The sequence below is a fragment of the Herpailurus yagouaroundi genome, unplaced genomic scaffold (genome assembly GCF_014898765.1).
Source record: "Herpailurus yagouaroundi ecotype Mexico unplaced genomic scaffold, PumYag 166, whole genome shotgun sequence".
Lineage (NCBI taxonomy): Eukaryota > Metazoa > Chordata > Mammalia > Carnivora > Felidae > Herpailurus > Herpailurus yagouaroundi.
Genome location: NW_024412407.1, coordinates 33,103,264 through 33,109,205, shown reverse-complemented (window position 1 = coordinate 33,109,205; position 5,942 = coordinate 33,103,264). Strand labels below are relative to the sequence as shown.

The 5,942-nt window shown below is 35.9% G+C and overlaps 1 pseudogene; it reads right to left on the bottom strand.

Moving 5' to 3' along the window:
• Positions 1–706: 706 nt before the first annotated feature.
• Positions 707–2,128, bottom strand: LOC121038412 (sterol-4-alpha-carboxylate 3-dehydrogenase, decarboxylating-like; annotated as a pseudogene).
• Between the last annotated feature and the right edge of the window lie 3,814 nt (positions 2,129–5,942).

Here is a 5,942-nt window from a genome sequence, read left to right as displayed (position 1 = left end):
TCCAATCCACTTTCCATATATATTTTAATCTTTGAAGAATGCAAGGTGGTATTTTGTCAGTTAAATATGCATATACATTTAACGCTATAAAATAAAAGTTGCAATTGCATTTTTCTTATGTTTTTCACACAACATTATGCTCTTGATGACCAACAAAGTTAAGAATTCTAGTTATGGCTTCTGACTACTACAATAGTAATTCTATTCTATGTATATATCAGATGTTCCTTGGTCATTCCACTAGTGATAATCATGTTAGATATTTCCAACTCTGCTACCATAAGCAATACTATGTGGATATTCTGGTGCACTCAATCTTTTGATTGAGGTTTTTCATATATAGTTAGTTAGTGAGTTTTAAAAATTAAAAATACCTTCCCCACTCAATCTTCTATTCATTTGCCTTGTCTAAAGTGTCCTTAATTGAAGAGAAATCTCAGTTTTGATGTAGTCAGGTGTATACATTTATTTGTTAACGTCATAAAAGTACAAACTAGAGGAAAAAGCAATTTGTACATTTGATTACCTCATTATTAGTTATCTCCCAGATATATATAATATATATATATGCTTATATAATATATATAATATATATATAGTTATCTCCCAGATATATATAATATATATATATAATAAGTTACATGTATACAGAAATTCATTTATGCATTCTTTACTTGTTTTATTGGTCTATTTATTTGTTCTTGTTCTAGAACTGCACAATTTTAAATATTTGGCCTTTTTTTTTTTTTTCACTTGAAGGAGGCTTGTTTATTGGACCGCAGGGGATAGTTAGTAGCCAGGGAATGCACTGAGAGGACCCAATCTCCGGGGTGCCTCCCTCGATCTTCCATAGGTGGTGACAGTTTTGCACAGTCCTTTCTATGGTGTCATCTATGGTGACTAGGGGCCGGTAGCCCATGACCTGTTTGGCTCTCTCACAGCTTAATAGTGGAATGTGCCAACCAGCGTGACCCGCATTGGTGTGAAAGGGGGCTGGAGATGGATGACAGGACTGATCACTGTCACCAGGAGGGACAGCAGAAGGGCCAGGTGGTAGGGCACCCAGCACAGGATGTGGTACTTGGGGGCCTCGTAGTTGAGGCCTGTCAGGATGTGGGGCAGGAATGTCCAGAAAGGGATGGGTTCATCGTTGGTGATGTGAAATGCCTTCCCAATGACGGCTGCATCTTGGGAGAAGTGTTTTGCAGCCAAGATGTGTCCGTGCACCACGTTCTCCACGTTCTCCACAAAGGTGAAGCCCACCAGGTCCTCCCCGTTTCCAATCACAAACTTCATGTTGCCTTTCTTGGCTGCCTCGATGAGGATGGGGACCAACTGGGGGTCTTTGGGGCCAAAAGTGACATAAGGGCGAGTGGCTATGGTTACAAATTTCCTCTCAGGATCACTGGGGTCCAGGACCGTTCTCTCCTTTAAGATTTTTGTCTCCATGTAACAGTCAATGGGTTTCATGGCATAAGGGAGGTCTTCAATCCCATTCTTGATGTTGACACCCTCAAAGATGAACTGACACTGCTGGTTAAAATTAGTTTCTAAACCCCAGCCTCTTTGCAAGTTTTAATGACATTCTTGGTTGCAATGTAATTCACTCTGTAAGAGTTCCTTGTCGTTACTGGATGGTGGGGGTGATGCACGGTGGAAAACTCTGATTATACCTTTCAGAGCTGGGTTCGGATCCTGTTGGTTGCAGAGGTCACCCGGAAAGAATCCCCCCCCCCCACCACCACGGGGGGGTTTCAAACCCTTGCCGCATATCAAATCCATTGACAGTGTGGCCTCTTGCCAGCAACTGCTCCACCATGTGCTGCCCCAGGAATCCAGCGCCTCCAATCACTGTGCACTTGTTGGCATTTGGAACGTCTTCTGTCAAATGTGTCCATGTGACCTGGTCTCTCATTGGCTCACCAAATGCTTGTTCCATTTCAGCTCCAAATATCGTTACGTTTGCGATGAAGTTTTCTCAGTGCTCACTCAATCCTCAGCAAACCAGCCTCCATCCGTAGGCGATCCCCGGGGCCAGCCTCAGCGCTCCCTCAGCTTGCACCCAAACACCTGAAGGCGCCAGCGGCCATCCGTTTCTCCACTCCCCAGTGAGCCCAGTACAATGTTGCTGGAGTACAAACACCTTTGTTCTTCTTTTTTTCAAAATGTGTTAGTTCTGCAGGAATTTTTATTCAGTCACATTAATTTTTGAGTTAATTTATTAAGGATCTTCCTTTCAAAACTTTCTGAGGTTTTGATTGGAATTTCATGGAGTGTATAATTTATAAATTATTTTAGAGGCAAACTGCTATTAACCCATATACACATACAGACATATATGATCTTTTGTATCCTCTAACAGAATATTCAGATTTTCTCTATAAAGGTCTTATGCCATCTTTTTTAATTCCTAGGAATGGTGCAAATTTTGTAAAATATAATTTTTTATAGTTGATTATTATTGGACTAGAGGAAGAATATTAATTCTTATATGTGGCTCTTTTATTAAGTAAATTTATTGTACTTCTTATAGTTATAATATATATAGTAATTTTCTTGGGATTTCATTGTAAATGAAATCATTCATAAATAATATCTACTTGTTATTATAGTTTTTCTTTTTTGCCTTTTTTTACTAGGAAGACCTACAATACTTGGTTGAGGCACCATTTATAATGACAAAAATTCTTGTCAGTCTCCTAAACTTATGTAAAGTTTGTCTAAAACTTTTATATTAAAAGTGATTGGAAAACAGCCATAAGATTAAAGAAGCTCTGTTCCATCCATAATTTTCTGATAATTTTATTATTAGTGTATTTTGAAAATTATAGCATACGTTTTTCTTTTTTTCTTTTTTATTCTGTGATGTGGCAAATTTGAGAGGTTTTTTTTTATGTTTGGCCTCCTCATATTCCTGAGTGATACCTACATTACCATCATGCATTAAAAAGGGAAAACGTTGAGGTAAAGGGGATTGATCCTAGTATTACTCCTATTTTTCTGAGAGTTTGAAAATGTTCACAACCAAATTTTAAAAGTTAAACTTTAAAAATTTAAATAAGAACCTGTTCAATAATCGGGAGTTAATATTTTATGTAGAACTGTTACATCTATGTGGTTTTTCTTTTTTTTTTATTTAAAAAAAATTTTTTTTTCAACATTTATTTATTTTTTGGGACAGAGAGAGACAGAGCATGAACAGGGGAGGGGCAGAGAGAGAGGGAGACACAGAATCGGAAACAGGCTCCAGGCTCTGAGCCATCAGCCCAGAGCCCAACACGGGGCTCAAACTCACGGACCGCGAGATCGTGACCTGTCTGAAGTTGGACGCTTAACCGACTGCGCCACCCAGGCGCCCCTATGTGGTTTTTCTTAAATGTGTCAATATCATTAGTTATTTCTCTTTTTTCAACGTTTTTTTTTTTTTTAATTTATTTTTGGGACAGAGAGAGACAGAGCATGAACGGGGGAGGGGCAGAGAGAGGGAGACACAGAATCCGAAACAGGCTCCAGGCTCCGAGCCATCAGCCCAGGGCCTGATGCGGGGCTCGAACTCACAGACCGCGAGATCGTGACCTGGCTGAAGTTGGACGCTTAACCGACTGCGCCACCCAGGCGCCCCAGTTATTTCTCTTTTTTAGCAGGGCCCTTCATTCTCTACAGGGTAATTTTATTTATTTAATTTTTAATATATTATAAGTTTGCTTTATTTTTTAAGGCTCAGAGGGCAATCTTATTTCCCTGAGTGCAAGCCATTATCATCTCACAGGAGTTCTCAAAATCCTATGAAAATCATACAACATGAAGAATGCCTCCCTCTTGCGCTTCTGCTTAAGGCAGAGGCTGTGAGATTTAGGGAAATATAAGGAAAGTGGGGTCGTTTTTTGTTTTCTTTTGTAACCTTCCCAACCTGTTTTCTAGAAACCAGATGGACATTCTAGCTTCTGTTAATTGGTCAATAGCTTGGTCAAATGAACTCTTCTAAGATGACAGTTGTGAAATCTGGACACTACATAAAGCACAATTATTAGAAGGCACCAGAAAGTGATCAAATGCAGGCTGAAGGGAATAAACCATTCAAATATGGAAAATACAACAGGTAAGTTTTGCAAATTTACAGGTTTGTGCCTGAGCACATATCTTGCACAACTTGGGGTAGCAGACAGCCATAGTTCATTAAAAATTATGTGAACCGGACCTCCAATTCAAAAGGTTAGAGAAAGAACATCAATATTAACTTTATAAAGGCAGAAGTAATTACTAAAAGTAAAAACCCAATGAGTTAGAAAACAAAAATTACAAAATAAAAGAATATCATATTTGGGAAGTTATCAACAAAATAGAAAGCATTTTTGTAGTCTAGTTAAAAGAATTAGGCATAGATGCACAGATACAATAGTAAGTTGACAAAAGGGAATAAATAGCAAAGTGAAATAATTTTAAATTATCATGTAACTACTCTATAAATCTTTTGCAAATAAATGTGTAAACCTAAATGAAATGAATAAGTCTCTAGGAAACTATAGTTTATTAAAAATGCAGTTAATATAGCAGATCCTTGCAGACCAAGTTCACTGACCCAGACGATTTCATAGGGAAATGCTCCTTAACCTTTGAAGATGTAGATAGCCCCAATGCTATTTAGGCTATTCCAGTACATAGGGAAAAAAATTCCAAATTCTTATATAATGTAAATATAGTACTAGCATCAATATCAGATGAAAACTTCACAAAAGAATAACTAATTTTGTTTATAAATACTGATGCGAAATAGTCAATTATAAAAATCACAAAGCACACATAATTCAGTATATGTTATCTTTGGATTCAGTGGGATTTATTTCAATAATGCAAGGATGGTTTTTAATATTATGGGTTCCAGTAATCTAAACTGTATATTGAAATTTCTAGAAGAATTATATGGTAATCTCCATAGATTCTGAAGATGCATTTGACAAAAATCAATATCTATTCCTGATTAAAATAAAATCAGTGGTATAAGAATAAAACAATACAACATGCATACTCTGATGCCAGCATTGTATTTAACAGGAGAGCATTAAATAACCAACATATTCCTCCTAGAGTCAGAAACAAAACAGAATTTCCTATATCATTGCTATTATTTAACATTACAAAGTATTACTAACAAAATTAGACTGTTAAAAGTTATTGAGGACTTAAGATTTGTAAAAGGAAAGGTAAAATGATCTATAGATGATATAACAATATATCTAAAATCCCCCACATCAGTAGAAAAACTACTACAAAATAAGAGCCCTTAATAAGGTAGAAAACTATAAAAAATAATCTATCTATCCATCCATCCTTTGTATATACAGACAATATCTAGTTAGACAATATAGTTGGATAGAAGAATCCATTTACAATCATAATAAGAAAGATAAAATGAACAATCTCTTTATGAAGAAAGTTTTAAAACACTCGTGAAAAACCTAAAAGTTGACTTAAACAAATATACCCCGTTCCTATTAAAAATTTAATATCACTTAGTTGCCAGCTCTTTCTAATTTATTTCATGTAGTTCAAATAACTATGCCAACAAGTTTTTATTTTCCGAAACCACACAAATAGATTCAAAAGTTCATTTGGAAGAGTAAGTAAACAAGAATAGCTAAAAAATACTTTGAAGGAGACTAGTTTCATGTTCCATGTTCCATGTTAAAACCTAATATAAAGCCTCTATAATTAAGGGAGTGTGATATTATTGAATAAATAGGAAAACTAATGGAATAGGGTAAAGAAATTTTAAAAATAGACCATGAAAATAGTAATTCTGCAAATGATATGATAAGTTTGGAAATTCAAATTCATGGATGAAAAGACAGATTTTTAATAAAAGGTTTTGGAACAACTAACAACTAGTTAGTCATTTGGAAGAAGGCAAAATTCTATCCAGATCTTATATTATAAACTAAGAA